Genomic DNA, 25011 nt, shown 5'->3' with positions numbered 1-25011 from the left:
GTTACGAGAATTTTGTTTAACAACTAAACTAAAAAACGCTTTCAAAAAGCAGGACCTATGTTATAAAATAACTCCGCCCTCTTGGCAAGTACTGGAATAGCCGGAGTCTTAGTCTGGCAAGCGCAGGGCACTTCCTAAATCTGCTATCTCTGACCAAGCCTTATTTAAAGGCATGTGACGCCAGAAGGCAGTGTCAGAATACCCGTCATGAGTCAAAATGCCTCTCTTTTTAATGATAGGAGTAACTTTGTTAGTCTAAGGTTGTAAGACCTACACATGATCTTCGACACTTTGCAGCTTAGCGCTTGAGGGACGTCTGCGGAGCAAGTTTCGAGGGATGCGCCATTTTTAGTTTTCATCCGCTTTCGCATTCCCATCTTTTTTCATATGCCCTGGGACCCCATATGTATGTATCCTTTTTTGTGTGACTGTTCACCAAATAAGGACTCCATTGTATACGATAGGCTGTATAATCGATGTAAATACCCAATGACGGAGAGAGGACATACATAAAGTACCGTCGAGGCCCTCTTTACTCTCTCCTCCACGAAAACTTACTGTGTAGAAGGATTCCTAGATATTTTGTGCAAGGTTTCTCCTGCAGGGTCACCCCTCCAACTTAGGCTTGGGTCTTGTACCTGTAAACGGCATCATATCCGTCATATCTGCGTTGGCTGTTAACCCGACATTAGATGCCCAAGTATGTATGTATATCCCGAAGCGCCCGATCCATCAAAGAGCTAATTGTTCGAAGGCACTTTCCACTTATGACAATTGCAACGTCATCTGCGTAAGCCATAAGTTTGACGGGTGCCTCATCGAAACGCCTGAGCAATTGGTTGATGACCAAGTCCATCAGCGACATCTGTGCGTGCATCTTCAAGTGACATCAGCAATCAATCAATCGTCAACAACAAGCATAAAGAAAACGTCAAAGTGATGTATATGTATACAAGTAGTTGTACTTAAGCGCCAAATACACGACACGAATATTTCCGCGAACATTCCGCAATCTTTTTCGCAGCTTTGGCCATACACCATAGGAACTTTTGGCCGAACATTAGTTCTCTTTCAGACAGCGATGAATACGGACAACAATTGTGCTGCAGCAATATTGCTCGCTGTGGCAATTAAGCGTAAAAAAAATTTATACATTTCAATAAATTCACTCAGAAATTTTTTATTGTCCACTTTACTTTTCCGCGCACGTCTGTTCCGTTCAGAAATTACTACGATTATGAGCTATTTCGCCATACACGCACGAACAGTTCGCGCAAATGTTCGCCAAAAATTAAAATATTTTGATTTTTGGCGAACATTTGCGCGAACTGGCAAACACCACCATACACGACATAAAAGGTCGCAGAAACATGACATAACGGGAATGTTCGTGTCGTGTATTTGGCGCTTTACTTTTATTCATGTTTACTTGATCATTTTGATTTATCTTAATAATTTTAAAAAATTTTATAGAATCTTCCGTACTTTTGTTATTTGCTTAAAAAACTATTTCTTGACCGTGTTTTCCACACCATTTTTGATGCAGAATACAAACAAATGTATAATTAAAACTAACGAAGAAGAACGCAGTAATTTTTAGTAAGTTTGAAAACTTATATATGTACATGTAATAGAATTAACCTTTAGTTAAATGCAAGGCTTTATAAGTAATATTTTAATTTCACAATTTTGTCACTAGGCCCTGAAGAAGACCACAATGAAAGGTCGAAACGTCGGCACCATATGAAATAAAAAAGGCGTTTTTCTAATTTATTAGACTGTAAACCCGATCTTCTAACAACTATATTTACAACAAAACAGTCGGTAGTACAAAGTGAGTATCTTGCCGGGTATGTAGCGAAATCGATTTTTTGACAACATTGGCGTAAAATATGGCCAAGAGATTAAAAACTTACTCAAAGCTTTCGCAACTAACAATATTAAATTGGCAAAACTAAGAGAACGGAAATTCTTTTTATTAAAATGTCGAAAAAACAACATAATTCCGAATCACATAATAACCAATGTAAACTGCATTTTCCAAAGCTTAGAAGAGAACACACCATATAATAGAGAAATAGGTCTACTAGTTTCAGATTTTAGAAAGAAAATATTAAATATAGAAATCAAAGTATCCTTTTGGAAAATTAAACAATTCGAACAGCAAATTAATAATATAAGATCAGATATAAGATCGAACAGCGTACTAAACTTAGATGAGTTTTTCCGCTCGCAAGAAATAAGCTACAACAACAAACATACAACCACCATCAACTATCTAAACACCAAATATACCCGATTAGAACCAAATCAAATTTTGACACATATTACAGCAGACACAACGCACTTTATACACAATGCAACAACTACTAATATACCAAATGACGTTATGCTTTTGATGGGGCTAGGACCCAAGTTTGGACTGCCCACAACACCAAACAAATTACCGACTAAAGAGATAATAGCTGAAGTAGAATGCATCATGAACAACAGTATAGAACCGGAGACCAGGAATGAAATTAGACAAACCGTCACACAGGCAATACTACAAGCTAAATCAACATCAAGATCATCAAACTTGGAAAGGTTTCTTCTGCAGAAAAAGAAAAATTGCATTAAGTTTTTCAAAAACAACCCGGAAATAACGTGCACAAGATCAGACAAAGGTAACAAATCGGTTTTCATAAATAAAAGTGACCTACTAAATATGGCTAACGAGATGCTCAGCGAAAAACACACATGCAACGTAATAGCTGATCCCACAAACAAAATTCAAAAGAAAAACAACCAGTTTGTAAACACACTCTTCAGTAGAGGAAAGATAGACTCGTTAACCAAAAGAAAACTTACTACAACTCAACGCCACCAAGAATGTATTTTGTACCAAAACCCCACAAAAATGAAAACCCAATGCCCCTTAGGCCCATTTCCGCGGACTGTGATGGAGCCACAACAGCACTATCAAAATACGCAGCAGAAATTCTAGCAGACATACGAAAGTCACAATTTCACCTGCGCAACTCATACGATTACAAAAGTTTCATCGCCGAACAAACACACCGACCAGGCCAAATACAAGTTTCGTTCGACGTAAAAAGTCTCTTTACTAATGCATCTGTAGATTCAATCATAAGAGTGTTGAATGAGCGCTGGGGAGAAATCGAAACACACGCAAAGCTATCGCAGAGTGAATGTATTGAAATGATCACAATCTGCACAAAAAATAGTTACTTCCAGTTCAATGGGAAGTTCTACGCACAAAAGTCAGGATGCCCCATGGGATCGCCCATTAGCTGTATCCTAGTAGAAATTTTAATGGATGATGTCTTACAAAGAGCTACAAAAAAGAAGAATTAAATATCAACATAACCGTCATAAAAAATACGTAGACGACCTATATCTGATACTACCAGAAAGCATCCTTTGAGCAACCTTGAAAATTTTTAACCAAATAGAACCTGGAATTTAATTCACCTACGAAACAGAAAACAACAATAGTCTACCATTCTTGGACATGATAATTCATAGGAATACACAAGATGGAACCTTCAACACAGATTGGTATCGCAAGCCCGTTTCATCGGACCGCATCTTAAATTATACATCAATACAAACATCAAAACAAAATAATAATCAAAGAGATCCCAAAAGCAAATGACTATACAGCAAAATTAATATCGAAGCTTATAAATCGTTACCGAACCCCAACCAACAACAGCGCGATAACATCAAAAAATACCAATACACAACAACAGCAAACTGACGTGAAAACATACGCGATATCATATTTTCCCTATATAACCAAGAAGATAACCAGAAAATTTAACGATATTGCAAACAAAATACGATTTGCATACAAAAACAAAAACAACGTTGGACAATTATACAACAAAATGAAAGATAAAGTACCACTAAAAAAGAAAAAAACGTTTATAAAATAGATTGCATCGATTGTCACAAAAAGAGGTGCTACATAGGCACCACATCTCAACATCTATACAAACGTGTGAACCAACATAGCAATGATCTTGAAAAACGAAAAAAAGAACAAAGCGCACTTGCTCACCATGCTATTACTCTTAGATACAAATTTGACTTCAACAATGCCAAGGTATTAGCAAGAGAGAACTGGAGGAAGAGAATGCTTTTAGAAGAAATACACATAAAAGCGGATAAAAATTGTGTAAACCAAAGAAGCATAGAAGCGAAGTCCATCAGCGAATCTATGCGTGCATCCTCAAGTGACATCAGCAATCAATAAACCGTCAACAACAAGCATAAAGAAAACCATAAACTCATGTATATGTATACAAGTAGTTGTGCTTACTTATATTCATGTTTACTTGATCATTTTTCTTTATTTTAAATAATTTTAAAAAATTTTATAGAATCTTCCGTATTTTTGTTATTTGCTTAAAAAACTATTTCTTGACCGAGTTTTCCACACCATTTTTGATGCAGAAAACAAACAAATGTATAATTAAAACTAACGAAGAAGAACGCAGTAATTTTTAGTAAGTTTGAAAAATTATATATGTACATGTAATAAAATTAACCTTTAGTTGAATGCAAGGCTTTATAAGTAATATTTTAATTTCACAATTTTGTCACCAGGCCCTGAAGAAGACCACAATGAAAGGTCGAAATGTCGGCACCATATGAAATAAAAAAGGCGTTTTTATAATTTATTAGACTGTAAACCCGTTCTTCTAACAACTAAAGTAGTTGATTTGCCCTTACAGAGCGCTTGTAATTATGGGGGAAATAGAGAACGTTAGGTGGTGGGGTAACAATAGCTTCAAATAACTTTGGGATAGCGGATAACTTTGCTATGCTCCGGTAGTTTTCTATTGCACACCTGCTTCCATTTTTATGAAGCGGGATAAGAAAAGATTCCTTCCACATTGTTGGGAAAACGCCATATATTAAAGACAAATTAAATAAATCTGTTAGCGAATGATAGATATATGCAGCACATTCTTTAAGAAAGTGTGTCGGAATACTGGCAGGGCCGAATGTATATGATACTTTTAAAGTTTTTGAGATAATACATCTTCTGAAGATATAAATATAGCTTTGGTTGAATTACGTGAATCTAGAGGGTATGGGTATTCATTACGCGAAACGTTGGTGTTAATAGAGTAATTTGATTTGAAAAATTACACAAAGAAGTCGGCAATCTCTTGATCATCGCTGGAAATATTATCTTGAAATTTCATGGATGATGGAAACCCTTTCACCCTGGAGTTTACGAATACGTAAAATGCCTTCGGATTGCAAGTTATATTTCTTCTAATTTTGCAAAGGTAAGCTTTATGACACTTTTTGTTTAATTGAAAATACTTATGACGTAGAATCGAGAGCTGTAAAGGCCGTGACAATGACATTTTTCATATAGATGCGTACTTATGCATTCCAATAACATCGCCACAATCAACCAAGATGTTGCGTTTGTAAATATGAAGGAACTTCAGACTTGGCAATTGAAGGTTGCTCACTCACATACAAAATTTCGCGAAGCGCTGTTGTAAACCTTCTCCCTATATCACAAAAATAATTGCTAACATATTTTGTGTCGTAATCGATTGCTATATTGCAGTTTTTAATTGCGAAAAATGTTAGAAAATTTACCAACCAGTGGGAAAAATAATTTCACTTGCAAAGTGTGCCAACACCCTTAGCCAAAGCAAATGTCAAATTCTTGTTCTTATGATTTGCTTGGAACAAAATTGGTGAGATGGCTACTTTTCAATATCAGCTGGCGCCAGTGTCGCTCATTCTACCGTTCTCCATAAAAATACATGCAATCTACTCGTAATGCATAAGCTTGTGTTAAACCCATCTATATGAAAAACTGCTTATGTGTCGGAGCTGTAAGTAATGGTTATGTAAACCAGTCTTATTGAACAAATTGAAAGACCAAGACTTTATATTTTTTTAAATTTTCAGCTCTTTAGTGAACCATACTTGGCTTGTATCGGTATGTACACAAATCCGCTTAGGTACGTATTTTTCCGAAAGACAGACATGGGATTGTAAAAGTGAGACACGCTTTGCTGCATGTTAGCATTAAATATTGGCCACACTATTCGAGATAGATCGCGATTTTATTTTTTGAAATTGGCCTTCGAAAAGTCACAGCGACAACTGGAGTTGTAGATATCTTTTCTTGCCGCAGTTACGAGATTTATTTGCCACTTCGTAAACAATTTTGGTGGGTAGCATTTTCAAGTTCAATAATGGGTTCGCATCGACTAATGGAATATTTAGAGTCATCATTCACAAAGGTCCTATTAACAACAATATTATAATATTATATGTTATATAATTTATACCTCATTTATTGGCAATTTATTACCGCAAAAAATTTAAAGCTGCGTCCGGTTCCGAGACAGCTTTACATTTTTTTTGCGGTAATAAATTGCCAATAAATGAGGTATAAATTATTTAATATATAATATTGTTGTTTGCTATAGTGTGTCTGCCACCTTAATAGGACCATTCACAAAGGCTAAATTTAATACTTTTCCCAATTAATTCGATTGGATGCTGATCTGTTGAAGGCAAAGTTCGGCCATTCCGTCTAGAAATTCATTGTTGGACGACTTTGACGAAACTAGTACGTTATTAAAGTCAGAGATGCACTGTAGTGGTTAATAATTTACCATTATTTTATTTTAGTAAAAAGAAATTTTATTTAATAACCCCTAAAATGTTATTATTTCGTTTTACTTATTATTAAGAACTCATAAGCTTAACAACGGCTTATAACAATTATTATGTTTTGCTAAGAGAAACTGAAAAGAAAGAAACATTTGTTGGCATATTACGATGGTACCATTTCGAAAACCGCCAACGTAACCATCATCAGGCAATTTCGTAATGTTATCAAAGGTTTCACCGAGATTCGAACCGCGAATCTCACGGTGAAACTGCAGTTGCCTTAATCACTAGGCTATCCTGCTGATATTTGTTTGCATGCTTATTTCAGTTTTCCTCATTTCTACACTAACAACACAATTAAGACATTCTGGCTCTATTAATTTGTATGTTGTGTAGATTTGTGTTTGTAAGCTTCTTCTTCGTTGAGAATAAGAAGCTTTGTAAACTCGTGCTCAGTTTTACATATTTATATTTGTTTGTTTAAAGGTGTGTTCAATTTATACTTATTATTAAGAATTCATGAGCTTAACACCGGCTTATAATAATTGAATGTTCAATTATTATGTTTTTCTGAGGGAAACTGAAAAGCTTTTAGCTGATTACATGTATGTGTGACTAATTCTCTATCTTCTTCGCTCTTAGCTATGTTGTTTCATGTATGTGTGGCTGCTTACTTCCCTGTTGTTGTGCATTCATTTACTAGCAGTATAGTGACTTATCGAAACTGCTAATATTTGCCCCAAGATATATTCAATGCATAATATGTTAATTGTTTTTATATGCACATGTTGAATAGCATTTAATAAATCAGGTTAATTAGCAGCTACAAATAACAACTTCGTTGTTTATTGAAATGGTTCAAAAGCAACAATATCATGAAATACTTTTGTCTGGTTAAAGAAAAAGGATACCTAAGGGGGATAAAACCCAATTCGGTGACCCAATCATGTAAAAACAACTTCATAGCTCGAAAGGGCATTAAAAGCAAATATGCAGATTTCCAAGCCAAAAATAATAACGTATCAATTTAAAAAATCGGATGTCGAAGTCAGCTCCTACGTTTCATGGCGCCAGGCCGCCCACACAGCTTATGGGGTACTTCGAAATCATCAGGGTAGCTCTAGGCACCACCAGGCCGTAGGAACGATGCTGTTTTAGTATCTTCCTGTGCTGAATTTGGAGGCGATTATTGCTAGGCTATATTTTACATATTCGGACAAACGTTCAATATGTTTTATAGAACAGGAACTCTCTACGCTTCGACAGGGCAACCTTTCAATCCTGAAATATTTCGACGGGTTGGAGAAGAAACCAAGTATTCTCACAAATAAAACCATCATGACCCACGAGAGTCTGCTGAAGACCCAAATAAATTTAAGAAGATCGGTTACAACAACTCAGACGAGAGAATGCGAACCCCACAAAGCGATAAAAGTTTTTTCAATAGACAATCGAAAAGGTATTGTAACGAAGATGATCAACAGGATCAGCCAATACTGATGGATATAGATCCGTCAGAATTACGGCTTCGCCAGAACTCGAATTGGCAATCACAAAAAGTAAATCAGGGTCAACAACAATACCGAAACAATTCCAAAAAGAATCCTTGCTTTAACCAACAACAACGAATTGAAGTGACCGGCAGGATCAGGTAGGAATACTGGAGCAAAAATGCAGAGAATAAATAATTTAAGCCAAGAAAATCCAGAGACGGTCTGAAATCAGGAGGCGGAAGAAGAAAGAGAAAATATCGAAGAAGAACAACTAAATTTTTTAGCGAGAGGTCCCTGCCTCCGTGGATCGAGCGAGGAGTAGGGAACCAAGCAAAAAGTAAAGCTATTAGTGGGCACAGGGGCATCGAAAAACTATATTAAAACTTTGCCCGAGTTTGAAAATATTATCCCAGCATCCACACCTTTTCTGGTTAAGCCACTACACGAAAATAGTCATGTGAATAAGAATTATAGAATATCAAGTTATTTGGTGTATGGGCAGATTTTTATATATAGCCTAATATTGCAACCTTCGATGGTATAATTGGACTGGGTCTATTAAACCAGGTAACTGCTCAAATAGATCTTAGTAGTGGAGTAATTTGAAACTATTTCGGAAACGAAAAGCTGTTGTTCCACGAGTGCAAGAATGTAAATTTCATTGATATGAGAAGTGAGGAAATTCCTTCTTGTGTTCAAAATTATTGTCTTAAGATGCTCCCTTAACATTTAAGTCTAATAATTGTATTATTATGCCTAAATATATTAAATAAAATAAATAAATATTTCCTTTAGATGATAGAAAGTAGGAAGAAGGCTTTCGCAGACCCAGACTAGTCCCTTCCCTTCAATACAAATATAGTTGCTACCATAAGAGCAAAAAACGATGAACCGGTATATTCTAGGCTCTACCCATAACCTATGAGTGTAGCCGAATTCGTCAACGAAGAAGCGGCCGATTTGTTGGCCAACGGCATCATCCGTCTTTCCAGGTTAACTTACAATAACCCAGTTTGGGTTGTTGACAAAAAAGAGGTAGACATTGCGGGAAATAAAAAAAAAAGGTTAATGATTGACTTTAGAAAACTAAATGAAGTCACAATCGAGGACAAGTATCCGATACCTAATGCAATGGTGATATTGTCAAACTTAAAGGGAGCATACTACTTTACCAGGTTAGGTTAGGTTAGGTTGAACGGGCCGGTCCATGAGGACCTCACATAGACTCAATAAGTCCGCAGTGTTACCAGAAGTTTGTTTTAACGACTAAACTGAAAAACCCTATCAAAAACCAGGAGCTATTTTATAAAATAACTCCGTCCTCTAGAAGCTTCCTAGGATTTAAGCCACTTGCTGCTTCTAGATCTGACAGCTTTATCACTTCTAATAGCTGGAGTCTTAGCCTGGCAAGCGCAGGGCAAGAGCACAGAACGTGCTCTATCGTTTCCTCCTCCAGCCCGCACTTCCTACATCTGTCACTGTCACTGAGCAAGCCTAATTTAAAGGCATGTGATGCCAGAAGGCAGTTTCCAGTCAGAATACCCGTCATGAGTCTACAGTCCTCTCTTTTTAATGATAGAAGCAACTTTGTTAGTCTAAGGTTGTAAGACCTGCACATAATCTTCTACACTTTACAGCCCCGCGCTTGAACCCACGCCTTTCCTGCATTGTTGATCATGTGCACCTCTCGCCTTCGCTTAATTTCGCCCAGTCTAATTTGGGCGTCTAAGGAGCAAGCTTCAAGGGATGCGCCCTTTTTAGCTAATTCATCCGCTTTTTCATTCCCATCTATTCTCATATGCTCTGGGATCCAATATAGATGTATGCTTTTCCCTGTCCCGATTCTCTCCAGGGACTGCTTGCACTCGAACACGCATTTAGATGCGTGGTATGCGAGATTATTGCTTTAATTGCTGCTTGACTGTCAATATAAAAGCTAACACGATTGAAGCTTGGGCTATTCTCTTCCAGGGTTTCTACTGCTTTGGTTACGGCTCCTATTTCCGCTTGGAAAACGCTACAGTAATCCGGCAGCCTGTAGGATCTGTTTATTTCCGGATCAGCACAGTATACCGCAGACCCTACTCCTTCTACTACTTTGGAACAATCTGTACATATGTCTCATCTCGTCCGCCATTTGAGCACCCTTGCGCCAACCGTCCACCTCTATTGTGGCCTTAAGATCGCCCACGAAGCGCAGGTAGGGAATCAGGTAGTCTGTTCGTCTTGTGATTGATGACGCTATACTACTATGGCCGTATGGTCGGCGCTTAGGCTGCCCCGAGGCACCGAGCCTGGTTGCAGTTGTTAACGCCATGTTCTTTGCTACCAGGTATACAGGCGGAATGTGCACAATGGCATACAGTGCAGCTGCCGGGGTTGTTTGCAGGGCTCCCTTAATGCTAAGCATTGATAGTCTGCATACCCCCTCTATTTTTTTGGGGTAGGTTGCTTTTTGTGTGGCTTTCCACCAAACCAGAACTCCATAGTAAAGGATAGAGCTTACAATCGCTGTAAAAACCCAATGAGGAAGAGAGGGCGATAAACCCCACGTATACCCCAGCATTCTTTTACATGCATAAAGTGCCGTTGAAGCCTTCTTCACCTTCTCCTCCACGTTGAGCTTCCATGACAGCTTACTGTCTAGGATGATTCCTAGATACTTTGTGCAAGGTCTCTTATGTAGGGTCACCCCTTCTAACTTAGGCCTGATCCAATTTGTGACCTTGTACCTCTTTGTAAACAAGACCATATCCGTCTTATCCGCGTTGAAATTCAACCCAAAATTTGATGCCCAGGTATGAATATCCCGAGCGCTCGATCCATCAAAGAACTAATCGTTGGAAGGCACTTTCCACTTATGACAATTGCAACGTCATCCGCGTAAGCCGTAAGTTTTCCGGTCCCTCATCAAATCGCCTGAGCAGCTGGTTGATGACCAGCGTCCACAGCAGAAGTGATATCATCCTTCCCAGCGGCGTTCCCCTGTCCACTGATTTCGTGGCCTCGTACAATCGCCATTGTGATGTAATCTTCCTGCAATTTAACATGCAGCCGATCCATCTGGTTAAGGCTGAATGTACTTTAATGTAATTAAGACCATCCATAATCGCCCATTAAGAGACATTATTGAAAGCCCCTGCAATGGCTAAGAAGACTCCTAGAGCATATTCCTTGTATTCCAGGGCTTCCTCTACGCTTATTACCACCCTGTGCAATGCGGTGTCTACCGACTTGCCTTTGGTGTACGCATGTTGTGTTGTGGAGAGCAGCTTTTCATCCACGTTGGACCTTATGTACACATCTATCAGCCTCTCACAGGTTTTGAGCAGAAATGATGTTAGGCTAATGGGTCTATAATCCTCGGCATATACGTGACAGATCTTTCACGCTTTTGGTAGAAAAGCTACACGGGCAGTTCTCCAAGAGTGCGGTACATGATTCAGTCTTATGCACCCATCGAATATTATTTTAAGCCATTCCACGACCGCCCTCTTTGAAACTTGTAGCATGGCCGGGAATATACCATCTGGGCACGGCGATTTAAACTTAGAAAACGTCTTCACTGCCCACTCGATCTTGGTATCGGTCACCAAGCCTGGCACTACCCGCTCCGTGATCGAAGTGTGAGTGCTGTCTGCTGGCTCTTCTAAACCATCTCCCGATGGGAAATGTGTATCGAGAAGAACCTCAAGGGATTCCTCACTATTGCGTGACCATTCCCCGTTCTCTTTCTTTATTAGTCCCTGGACTATATTTCCCTTAGCTAGGACTTTTCTTAACCGTGCTGTTTCGCTGGAACACTATATATCCGTACAGAAACTTTCCATGAGATTCTCTTCGCCCTGGAAATTTCGCGCTTGTAAATCCTCAGTATATCCCTGTACTCGTCCTGACACGCTTCGCTTTCCGCGGTCTTTGCTAGCTTAAACATTTCTTTTACTTGTCTTCTTAGAAGACTCAGCTCATTGCTCCACCATGGCGGCTTTGTTTTTCCTCTGAATCTTCTTAGAGGGAAAGCTTTGTTATACGCAGTCATAAGCGTCCTAGTTAGGAATTCATTAGACTCCTCCAGTTCTTCCACATTGGCAACCTCTTTGGGTTGTCCCAGTTTCGTTTCTACATGTTTCTGGAATTTAGTCCAGTTTGTTGACCTAGGGTTTCTAAAGGTTCCTCCCTTCTCTACCCCCTTTAGGGAGATGCTGAAGCTGATATACGCATGGTCGGAGAAGGATGGTCTATCAAGAACCATCCAATCATATCTTGATATATCACGTTCGGAGCTCAGTGTAATATCCAAAACATTGCTGGATGTTGGACCAATGTATGTAGGGACATTTCCCTTGTTGGCTATCTGCAAATTGGTTTGCAGGATGTAACAAAATAGATTCGCCTCTCTCGTTCGTATCTGCTCCTCCCCACGCATTGTGGTGCGTATTTGCATTCGCCCGCCCTTTGCGCCCTTTGTCCTCTACTAGCCTCTTGCACTCCATCGGTGGCACCTCCGCAGCATGGGCCATGTAGCAGGATGCCAGGATAAGTGCCTGCTTATTCCTTTGCTCAATGGCCACCACTACGAGGTCCTCAGTAGTGTAATTAGTCAGCATATATGAATGCAGCTGTTTCCTTACCATTACTACAGCTCGAACCCGCCCTTCCGTATGCGCATGGTAAACGCAAAATCCACGCGCGCTAAGTCCAGAAACCTTTCCTCCCGATGAAAGCCACGGCTCCTGGATCAGCGCCACCTCAAACATAACCTCCTCAAGGGTTGGGAGAGTTAGCCCGACGCCACTTTACTGTGTTGGAGGTTTATCTGTAGGACTCGCAGCACCATTGGGCTGTTTGCCCCCCATCAGCACCTTCGTCGTCCTCCCCTTGCCCTTTTGGTTTAGAGTGTTCGAAGCCCCCTTCAGTCTCTTGTAACTGTTGTGCCGGGTGTTCCTCTATGCGACTCACAGCACCATCTGGCTTTTGGTCCTCTTCTAACACCTTCGTGGTGACGTCGGCTACCTCCACCTGTTTTTTTTCACTTAGGCTTTTGAGGTCCTTTTCGACTTCGCTTGTATCTTCGATGGTATCCATGCCTTAACTTTTGGTACCGTGGGGATTTGCGCTTTATCCACCACCTAAAACCGCGCGTTCGTGAGTTGCCTTTGCAGGTTTGGAACCACTTCCTCCAGCCAGCGGAAGCTCGCGATATTGTCGCACGCTATCATCTTCACACCATTATACCATCCCCCCGAATCAAAGGTTGGAAGGGGCTTACTTGGTTGTTCCCGCATCATCTTAAGCATTAAGCTCCCTTTCCACAGATCTCCACCTTTCAGCGGTCATTTCTCCGACTGCTTTGCCACATCACTCATCTTCTCGCCTCTTCATTCTGCCATTCGACGCTTCTTCCTCCTCGTACCGGTTGCAGAACCGAGGGTTTCTAGCAGCAAACCTTTTAAACTGCCTTCGACCTACTTCTACCGCCTCATGGGCCCATTCCAAGCGCTCGATCTCCACTTCTGTTGGGTCGACCACTGCTCCCAGGCGTTGGACAATTCCTAGTGCTGCACGGTACTGCGAGAGAGCTCTTTTACTTCCTCTGCTCCGTACCCTCCTCCACTCTTCTACTCCGTTTTCATTTGTGTGCTTCTCCAACACGGAGTTCATTGAATCAGCACTACTCTCGCTCCCCGAGTCCGACGCATCGCTTAATGCGTATTTGTCGTCCTTGGCTAGCGACCCAGTCCTCCTCTTATCATCGTCCTTATTACAATCAGTAAATGAGTCGTTCATCTTGGTCGTACGACCACCTGCCCGACAAGGCGGGCTCAGCGGTCCAGTATTATATACGGGGAAAGAACCGTCAGCCACAGAAGCGCCCTTTTCTGTGGTAAGGCCATCAATACTTCCCGAGGTGGCCCGGTATCGGGAAGGCTCCGTTCGAATACAGCCGAATTTATCCCCTGGCTTCAAATCGTCCAATAGGCACGGTCCGCATAACACCCTGGATTAGGGGATTGGCAGTTCTTGGTCACCGACATCCCGCCGCCCTCTTATGAGGCGAAACGGCGTAGATGCCAGTCCTAAACGGCTCCGCCTCATGGTCGGGCGCTTTGGAGATCGGCTAAGCCCTCACACCAACGACAAGGTGCCTACCCTAGTGAGGGATGTCAAACCAAAGTAAACACAAAAAAAAAAAAAATTGTTGGTTTGACATTTTAATTATTTTTAATGCCAAAAAAATAAAATGCTTATGAAATAAGTGAAAAAATATTTCGAAAAGTTTTGAAATCGGTTTTTATGTATATGGCAAGAAAATGAGTTACCAATATAATGGATACCTCAACACGTGCTATTTTAGTAAAGGGACAAGTGCAAATGCCTTACTTCCTAACCTCTTCTAATTAAAAAGCGAATGTTGGACACCGCCCCTATTGATTTTTCATTCATCATTCTTCACTTGGTTGATACGTCTTTAAACCTTAAATATACTGAAACTTCACTTTATAAGAGATCACCAGTCTCAAGTGTCCTCGCTACTGCAGAAAAAAAATGATCTTGGAGATATTCTTTGGTTTGTTTTGGTCCTTTTCCTCGCGGTTTTTTAATTGGCGCTTAACCGTTTAGGATATGCTGGTCGTTGCGTAACAAGTCACTCCAGCTAACCCTGTTTCGCGATAACTGACGCCAACAGGGGGCACCAAGTGGAGATCTTCCCATATCTTGCCCACGCCAGCATAAACGCTGTAGCTCTTCGCAGCTTAGCTAAAAATCATCGTCCAGTTGGAGTATGATAGTTCGTGGAAGCTGAATTTACCGGCTAAACGGTCAAAGTCTGCCGCCGTGGAGCTAGTATGTTGGCCTATCCATCAAAAATATTTAAGAAAATTTGTATAAATGGTATTGATTGTCCCTCGGCATTACCTTGGCACCAAACGTTCGTCCGAATTAGCAGATAAATTTTAGGTCCGCACAAAACATATATTTAGGTGAGCCAGTTCGTAGAAAAACGAATACACGATAAGTAGCCTTCGAATTGGATGGAAAGCTAGACCTTAATCTCCTGAGATATATATCACAACAAATTGTTACACTGGACCACGAATTTCAACTTTTTCTCTTTACCAGAAACGCCGTTATGAAATTCTAGAGCTCGGAAATTCTTTATAAAAAAATATGAAAAAAATTTTTCTTTGCGAGGGCAGCATTCCAAAACCACAACTTTTTTTCCAGAAATTTTTTCTTTACGTAAAGCTCTGTTTAATTAAAAAAAAGATAAGCTCTCACCGAAGAAAATCGATGGAAAACTACGTAAGTTATAAGCCATCAAAAAAAAAAAATACCCAGGTTGCGCAACTTCAATGTATTATGACGAATATGAGTGACACTAAGTGATACTCACATACCTAGTCTGATGCTAAGTAAATGAAGTCACAACAACAATAAAGCAGACAGTACATAAACGGATAAATCATTATGTCTACACATATGTACGTACACGCAGCAGAGAAGAGATGCACAAACACATGCATATATCTGAGTTACTCCCAAAAGTATGCAATTGTAATTGTGGAAGTGTCGCTCACAAATACAAGCATATGAGTAGCTATATATGTGCATCTGTAGTTATAATTATATGGCGGTGACTAAGTAAATTCTGGAAGCGCCTAGAAGATGCCACGAGGAAATCACAGAGTATAAAAGCACCAGCGGTAGAGGCGCTACGAGCAGTTTCGGTTAAGCAAGCTAGCTGTCGGGCAATAGATCAGTTTTATTTAAGCTATCAGTCAGTTTGGTTATTAAGCAAGCTAGTTGCAAAGTATAAATGTTATTGTGAAGTACGTTAATAAAGGCCATTTTTCCATTATTCAATATTGGAGTTATTTATTCAACAGTTTAGTGATTCGAACTTAGCAAAAAGGGCAAATAAGAGGATTTGCAGTAAATTCGTTACAATTGGTGTCAGAAGAGGCATTGTTGAATAAATTCCGAAGACTTAGAATACAACTTGGGCATGCCAAAGTTAAGTGAATTGAAGATCCAGCAACTGAAGAAGGAGTTGGAGAGCCGTAGATTGAATACAACCGGCATTAAACTAGAACTTCAGGAACAACTACGACAGGCAATGGAATTAGAAGGAATCAACGTGGAAGAGGTATATCTTTCATCTTGATGTCGACGAGACAACAACAAAAATTGAAGAGAAAAGCGAAACATCGCAGACAGTTACGAGCGCAGACTTGAACATGATATTGGCTGCAATAACTGCTCAAAAATCGACAGTGGCATCTCAGCTGGAATCGCAGGAGACAAGTTTAACATCCAAGATGGAAGCACAGGAGGCACGCATTTCAGAAATGTCGTCACAAATGTCATCTCAACTGGAATCGCAGGAGACACGTTTAACATCCAAGATGGAAGCACAGGAGGCACGCATTTCAGAAATGTCGTCACAAATGTCATCTCAACTGGAATCGCAGGAGACACGCATAACATCTAAAATTGAAGCACAGGAGACGCGTATTTCCGAAATGTCGGCACAAATTTCAGCACAGATATCATCTCAGATCTCCACACAACTAGAAGAGCAGGAAGTCCGTATATTATCGAAGCTGGAAGCGCAAATGGAAGAAAAACTAACCCAGTTTCATGAAGGCTTCAGTGGTCGACAGGATAAAATAGAGGCAGAGATGGATGCTTTGAAAGATAGGATCCAGGAATTACAATTGAACCGCCCAGTCGTTTCAACGTCTAATCCGAAAGTAAAAACTCCATCCTTTGACGGTTCTGTTCCTTTCCAGGTCTTTAAGCTACAGTTTGAGAAGACCGCAGCAGTGAAAAACTGGAATGCTGAAGATAAAGTTGCAGCTCTATTCGTAGCATTGAAGGGGCCAGCAGCCGAAATCCTACAGACGATTCCTGAAGGAGAACGGAACAACTATGAAGCATTGATGGCCGCTGTCGAGAGATGTTATGGAGGCGAGCATAGAAAACAGATATTCCAAATTGAGTTGCAAAACCGTTACCAAAGAGCGAATGAGACTTTGCAGGAGTTTGCCTCGGATGTTGAAAGGTTTGCACATTTGGCAAATGCGAACGCACCCGTGGAGTACACCGAGAGGGTAAAAATCTAGAGTTTTATAAATGGCATACGGAACGTAGAAACGAAGCGAGCGACATATGCAAACCCAAAACCCACATCGCGTTTGAGTAAGCCCGCATACAAAGCTCATCGCGTGGAAGTGGAAAGACCGGACTGGGTAGACACAATTTTGGAAGCATTGAAGGGTACGCAGCAGAATAATAATGATGCAGTCAAATGCTTTAAGTGTGGAAAGCCAGGGCACATTGCGCGTTATTGCAACACCAACCCTAACAGTTCCAACAATGTGGGTGGCCGTAAACGGAAAACGGGAGGAGATCAGAAACAGCGTGCCAGATGTCAAAATCGAGAGCTAGCTCCAGCTGTTGAATGTCCTGTGATATCTGTCTCGCAAATTGGAAAAAAATCGAGTAGTCTTAACGTCAGAAGAAATGTGGGTGGCAAAGAACGTGTACTGACTGTAGATACGGGCGCATCTCATTCCTTAATCCGATTTGACTTGGTCAACAGGAGAGTAAAACCGTTACCTGGAGCAAAGTTTCGTACGGTCACTGGCGAGTATAACCAAGTCCAAGGAGAAGTGGTATGGGAGGTATTAATTGGAAAGGTCAAATTCGTTGTGGCGGAGATTGTTGGTGAAGTCATATTGGGAGTGGGCTTTTTAGTTGACCATGATATCGGGATCGATATGCGGAGAAAGATTATGCGCTATAAGAACCAGGATATACCACTTAGCTTTAGTTTGGAGAAAGGGTTCAGCAGTAATCGGGTACTGGTGGAGAAGACTAGACAAAAACCACGAAAGTCAAAGGTAAATGTTGATGGATCGAATGGGCCAAATAAACCGAAATCAAAAGTACCTGCGAAAGAAACACTGGCATTGGCAAACCATAAAGGACGCACAAAAACGAAGGAACGAATTTCCTAGAAAGAATTCGAGGGTAGTTTCAAGCCGGGGCGCACTGCTGTTGTGTAACGTGGAAACGAAATTGATTATGCGAACCCAATCCGTCAAACGCAAGCTCTACGAAGTAGTTCATTGGCCAAACAACAGAGTGCGAGGGAACGGTCCAGGATAATGAGTAGTGACATGAAACACAGGTACGACAAGGAAAATAATTCGGAAAGTTTCCGGGAGGGAGATTTGGTACTGATATACAACCCTCACCGGCGGAAAGGTGTTCCATCCAAATATCGGTGCAGTTGGGAAGGGCCGTACAGAGTTGTGAAGACGATCAGTGATGTCATCTACCGCATACAAGCAATTGGGAAACCACGAAATAGAAGAGTGGTACATTCGGCGATGCTAGCAGCGTTTAGATCGAGAGATTTGTCTGATCGGGACGATCAGGCTTAGGTAGAGGGCAGTGGGACGAATATGAGTGACACTAAATGATACTCACATCTCTAGTCTGATGCTAAGTAAATGAAGTCACAACAGCAATAAAGCAGACAGTCACTTGTATCTACATAAACGAATAAATCATTATGTCTACACATATGTACGTACACGCATCAGAGAAGAGATGCACAAACACATGTAGATATCTGAGATGCTCCCAAAGTATGCAATTGTAATTGTGGAAGCATATGAGAAGCTATATATGTGCATCTGTAGTTATAATTATATGGCGGTGACTAAGTAAATTCTGGAAGCGCCTAGAAGATGCCACGAGGAAATCACAGAGTATAAAAGCACCAGCGGTAGAGGCGCTACGAGCAGTTTCGGTTAAGCACGCTATCTGTCGGGCAATAGATCAGTTTCATTTAAGCTATCAGTCAGTTTGGTTATTAAGCAAAGCTAGTTGCAAAGTATAAGTGTTATTGTGAAGTACGTTAATAAAGGCCATTTTTCCATTATTCAATATTGGAGTTATTTATTCAACAGTTTAGTGATTCGAACTTAGCAAAAAGGGTAAATAAGAGGATTTGCAGTAAATTCGTTAAAGTATGTATACATACATATATTAAAGGTATAAAGTGCAAATGGGATATTATCCGGATAAAGGAATAACACCATAACAATGATAATACTTTTTCTTTAAATAAATCAAATAGTACTTTTAATACTCGAATTGTTTTATAGTAGGTATAGTGGTTGCATCGAAAGTAAGAGTGGTTGGGTTCGAAACCTGCTGTAGGCATGTAGTTGTAAACATGTATTTCCGTCACTTATGGGTAAGTATGCAGGTAGATTTCCAAAATTATAAGACACAGACAATTTTTAAAGCCTACATCTAAAGCAGGTAGTACTTTCTTTCTCCCGGCTTCGAATAAAACGGAACCTTTCGTTCTAGGTAAGATTTTATTTTTTCAATTTTATTCTTGTTCCGAATATAAATATGAGTTAATGCGCCTCGAAACTTCATAACATCTGCAAGGCTCGCCGGAGATAGCTCAGTTCATAAGTTAAATTTCAAAACCGTGATTTATTAAAAATAAATTAATAAAATGGGTAAAAGACGCGAGAATTTGAGTGTAATAACGATCCAGATATGTTCTGTTTCATGTGTGGCCAATATACTATCATAAGGCGACGACGAGTGTTCTCAGATCATATCAAAACTTTATACTCCAAGTATTTTGGCATTGAGCCTAAAAATGCTGAAAAACCATGGACACCGAACACTTTGTGTACATCGTGTCGAGTAGAATTGATTCAGTCGGAATCAGGACAACAAATAAAATTTGATACACCAATGATATGGATAGAACCTAATTGCCATTCAATAGAGTGTTATATTTGTCAAACTAAAGTACTTGGCGTTGGAAGATCAAGAAAAGTAACCTATGCCAGCGTACCTACAGTGACATTACCAGTACTACATTCAACGGCAGTTGCAGGATCTACTTCAATTGTCAACAGTAATATCTGAGTGCGGGGAATAAAGTTGTACTGAATTTCGCACGAGAGAAACGTTCTCTCACAAGCACAACCTTATGATTGGATAAGAGATTTGGAATTATCCAAGGAAAAGGCCGAGATCCACACTTCTCGTATGCAACAATTTAAATTTGTGTCATCCGATGTTAAGGTGATATATTGTAGAACTCGTCACGAATCATTTTCCAAACACTATACCAAGAAAGACAGTATATGCTACTGCAACGTCATTCCTGGTTTATTCAAAGGGTTTTGGTCAAACATATGATTCAAAAGAGTGGCGATTGTTCATAGACAGCAACAAACTGAGTTTGAAAGCTGTATTATTGCATATTGGTAACAAAAAGCCTTCTATTCCGACCGCAAATGCAGTAAATACAAAGGAAACCTGCGAGGAAATGCAAAAACTACTCAAATTTATCAAATATGAAGAGCATGATTGGAAAATATGTTATGATCTCAAAGTCGTTGCAATGCTATGCGGTCTACAAAGTGGCTACACCAAGCACTGCTGCTTCCTCTGCAAGTGGGATAGCCGAGCTCGTAAGGACCACTACGTCAGAAAGGATTGGTCGGAAAGAGTCAAGTTTACCGTTGGTGTGGATAACATCAAATACACCCGTCTTGTCAAGAAAGAGAAAATCATACTTCCACCCTTACATATCAAGCTCGGTCTCATTAAAAACTTTGTTAAGGCTTTGGACAAAGAAGGCGAAGCATTCGACTATTTGAAAATAATTTTTCCAGATATTTCTCAAGCCAAGATAAAGGACCGCAAATAAAAAAGTTGATGAACAATAATCAATTCAAAGGACTACTCTCATCAGTTGAGGCAGCAGCGTGGGAATCCTTTGAAAAGGTCGTTGCTTCTTTTCTCGGTAGACACAAAAGCCCTAAATACGAGCAGATAGTGAACGACTAAATCAATAATTATGCGAAAATGGGTAAATATTAAAGGCTTATTAAAATTAATTTCCCAAAATTCTATAACTTGTTTACCTAACTAATATTTTCTTTCCAGGCGTAAATATGTCTTTAAAAATTCACTTTCTGCACTCACATTTGAGCTTTTTTCCGGCAAATCTTCGCGACGAAAGTGACGAACATGGCGAAAGGTTTCATCAGCAAATGAAATTAATTGAGAATCGATATCAAGGATTCTGGGACGTCGCAATGATGGGTGACTACTGCTGGTTTCTCATAAGAGAAACCGATCCTAAATTGAATAAGCGTCAAAGTATAACACATAATTATTTCGACTACATAGTAAAATCAAAGGAAGATAAAGATAGTTAGAATATAGTATAAACATAAATAAATTAAAAAAAAAAAGTTAAAAATATGGATAATTTCATTCATAAATTGAACTTTTAACTAAATAGAAACAGAGCATAGCTAGATATTTCACTCTTCTTTATACCATACATACGTTTTGAGGTATACGTTGAAATTACGCAACCTGGGTATTTTTATTTGATCGCTTATAACTTACGTAGTTGTTTAAGCGACTTAAACTATGAGTTTCTTGCTTTCGTTTGTTTAATAAGCGGTAAAGAAAATATATCTGAAACCATGGTTGTGGTTTTGGAATGCTGCCCTCGCAAAGAGTAATTTTTTTCATATTTTTTCATAAAAAAAAACAAAAATCTGAAATGATAAGCTAATATATCGAAAACTATCTGGTTGAGCAGAAAACAATGTATGATTCATTTATAGAAAATTTTATCGTCTTTCCGATTCTGTAAACTTTTTGCAATTGCTTGACCCGTTCGTGAGATATACGTAATTAAAGGGAACCATCTTTTTGGTTTTTTCGAATAACGGTAAATTGCAAATATCTCAAAAACGGTACCATAGAATCAAATATGAACTCGATTTTCGAAATCAGGGGGTGGTTTTACATACGAATTTCATAACGGCGTCTATGGTAAATTTTGGCTGTCGACCAGTGTTATTATTAGTAGATATGTATCTCTTCCGAGCACCTTGGCGGTAAGTCGGGTTTTTAATCTCGTCGCGCAGACGCTGATACATTTCTAAACAATTTGTTGAAGAAAATTCCTCAGAAGAGGATCGATGCCTGAGCTTCCTTTTGCGGGAAACCACAATACAATTCTTGAGTTGAAAATTCTGGAATGCGGTTGACCGTTGAGATTTCTTATTTTCTGGTTATTTCCACCAATAAACAATTCGGTTTTGGATAAAATATCATAATATTAATGCTTACTTACTTACTTACTTAATTGGCGCTTAACCGTCTAAACGGTTATGGCCGTCCAACAAGGCGCGCCAGTCGCTCCTTCGCTCCGCCAACCGGCGCCAATTGGTCACACCAAGGAAGTTTAAATCGTTTTCCACCTGGTCCTTCCAACGGAGTGGGGGCCGCCCCTACCTCTGCTTCCATAGGCGGGTTCCGATAGAAACACTTTCTTGGCCGGAGCATCATGTTTCATTCGCATAACATGGCCTAGCCAGCGCAGCCGCTGCATTTTAATTCGCTGGACTATGCTGATGTCTGCGTATAGCTCGTACAGCTCATCATTAAATCTTCTTCGGTACTCGCCAACGCGTAGAGGTCCATAAATCTTTCGAAGAACTTTTCTCTCGAACACTCCCAAAGCCGCTTCATCTGCTGTTGTTATGGTCCATACTCCTGCCCCGTATAGCAGGACGGGTACGATAAGTGACTTGTAGAGTATGATTTTCGTTCGCCGAGAGAGGACTTTAATTTTCAATTGCCTACCTAGTCCAAAGTAGCATTTATTGGCAAGATTGATTCTTCGCTGGATTTCAGTGCTGATGTTGTTCCTAGTGTTGATGCTGGTTCCCAAATAAACGAAGTCTTTTACTATTTCGAAATTATGGCTGCCAACAGTAGCGTGGTTGCCAAGGCGCATATGCGCTGACTCTTTGCTCGATGACAGTAGGTACTTCGTTTTGTCCTCATTCACCATCAAACCCATCTTTACCGCTTCTTTTTCCAGTTTGGAGTAAGCAGAACGAACAGCGCGGGTGTTTAGGCCGATGATATCAATGTCATCAGCATATGCCAGTAATTGCACGCTTTTATAGTATATTGTTCCAGTGCGGTTAAGTTCTGCAGCTAGTATAATTTTCTCCAGCATCAAATTAAAGAAACCGCACGATAGGGGTCACCCTGTCTGAAACCTCGTTTAGTTTCGAACGGCTCGGAGTGGTCCTTCCCAATTCTGACTGAGCTGATGGTGTTGCTCAACGTCATTTTGCACAGCCGTATAAGTTTTGCGGGGAAACCAAATTCAGACATAGCGGCATATAGGCAGCTCCTTTTCGTGCTGTCGAAGGCGGGTTTAAAGTCGACGAAGAGGTGATATGTGTCGATTCTCTTTTCACGGGTTTTTTCCAAGATTTGGCGCATTGTGAAAATCTGGTCGATGGTAGATTTACCAGGTCTGAAGCCGCACTGATAAGGTCCAATCAGCCGTTAACGGTGGGCTTCAATCTTTCGCACAATACACTTGAAAGGACCTTATATGCGATATTAAGAAGGCTGATTCCACGATAGTTGGTGCATTTTGCAGTATCCCCCTTCTTGTGGACTAGGCAAAGAACACTTAGATTCCAACCGTCAGGCATGCTTTCGTCCGCCCGCCCATATTTTGCTAAGAAGCTGCTGCATGCGCCTTACCAAATCCTCGCCGCCGAACTTGAATAGCTCCGCAGGCAATCCATCAGCGCCCACGGCCTTGTTGTTTTTCAATCTGGTTATTGCTATTCTAACTTCGTCATAATCGGGCGGGGGGACATATATTCCATCATCATCGATTGCGGGATCGATATTAATGCTAGAATGCAAAAATATATGGTAATTCTATACGACAGCATGACACTGGTAATATGCGTCCAAAAATACCAAGAGGGGTGTCAAAAGACTCGTATTGACCTCAAAAACAATAATCCGAAAGCGGAAAATAAAACTTTTAGATCGTTCAAAAGATATTAACGAAAAACCGAAAAATGACCCCGGAGTGATCCGAAACCGAGGATGTGATTCATAGTATTTTTGCGCAGAACACCTTTCTGCATTGGCGGCCTGTGGCTGCGCTACTAAAAAATTACCTTGGGTTGGTCCAACATCGGTTTGGAGAGCAAAGCTATATCCGCGGAAAACACCTATGTTCACAATTTTTTTTGTGGGTACCACAAAATCATCAAAATTACAAAACTACACGAAAATGTTCAAAATTTCTTTTGCAAATATCTCTTGACAGACGCAAAATTGTTTACCTCCGCTTTCGGATTCAGGATCCTGGATCCAAAACGCGTCTTTTGATACCCCTCTTGATAATTTTGGACGTGTATTAAGAGTGTCATGCTGTCGTATAGAATTACCAAATATATTACAGTTTGTTATATTTTTGTTATGAAAACAACACCAAAATAAAGAAATAAAAATGTGAGAGCAGTGAGAGTTTTAAAATTTTTTTAAACGTCATCTCGGCTCTCACCGGTTTTACCTTGTAATATTTATACCATACCAGTCCCTACATAAAATGTTTGTACAATTAAATCAAATAAAGCTTGACTACACAGTAGAACTGCAGTTAAACTTGTGTTTGATAAGCTAAATCTATTAAAAGATATACATATTACAAATGATTTTACATATTGTTTGAAACAAGATTATTTTCGTAATCTACACCGTTAAAGCCTTGGTTACCGTCAATTTCGTTCTCGTCCTCGTCCAGGCTTTCCTCAGCAATCTTTAGCCACCATCAAATATCAGCTATCATAGCGTTTAGCTTTTTTGCCTTTATATCCATTGGTATAGGTAGTTGGTATAGGTTTGGTGGAAGCGTTCTCTCTGTTCATCGGATTCGGTGGAAAGTTCTCTC

At 40.0% G+C, this 25011-nt stretch overlaps 1 protein-coding gene and 1 long non-coding RNA gene across 4 annotated transcripts in view; one reads left to right on the top strand and one right to left on the bottom strand.

The window, feature by feature from the left end:
• Window positions 1–2050, top strand: part of LOC137236789 (uncharacterized) — a 62450-nt gene extending 60400 nt beyond the window's left edge. The window contains exons 2-3 of the long non-coding RNA XR_010948640.1: window positions 1474–1599; window positions 1700–2050. This is a non-coding gene — a long non-coding RNA (uncharacterized lncRNA). The remainder of the gene's footprint in view (window positions 1–1473; window positions 1600–1699) is intronic.
• The window catches only part of Ccdc39 (Coiled-coil domain containing protein 39), a 622904-nt gene that overhangs the window by 1677 nt on the left and 596216 nt on the right, over window positions 1–25011 (bottom strand). The gene's annotated exons all lie outside the window — the stretch shown is intronic.

The sequence above is a fragment of the Eurosta solidaginis genome, chromosome 1 (assembly GCF_040869045.1).
Source record: "Eurosta solidaginis isolate ZX-2024a chromosome 1, ASM4086904v1, whole genome shotgun sequence".
NCBI lineage: Eukaryota > Metazoa > Arthropoda > Insecta > Diptera > Tephritidae > Eurosta > Eurosta solidaginis.
The sequence above is the reverse complement of the archived record's forward strand: the minus strand, read 5'-3'. Positions and strand labels throughout refer to the sequence as shown.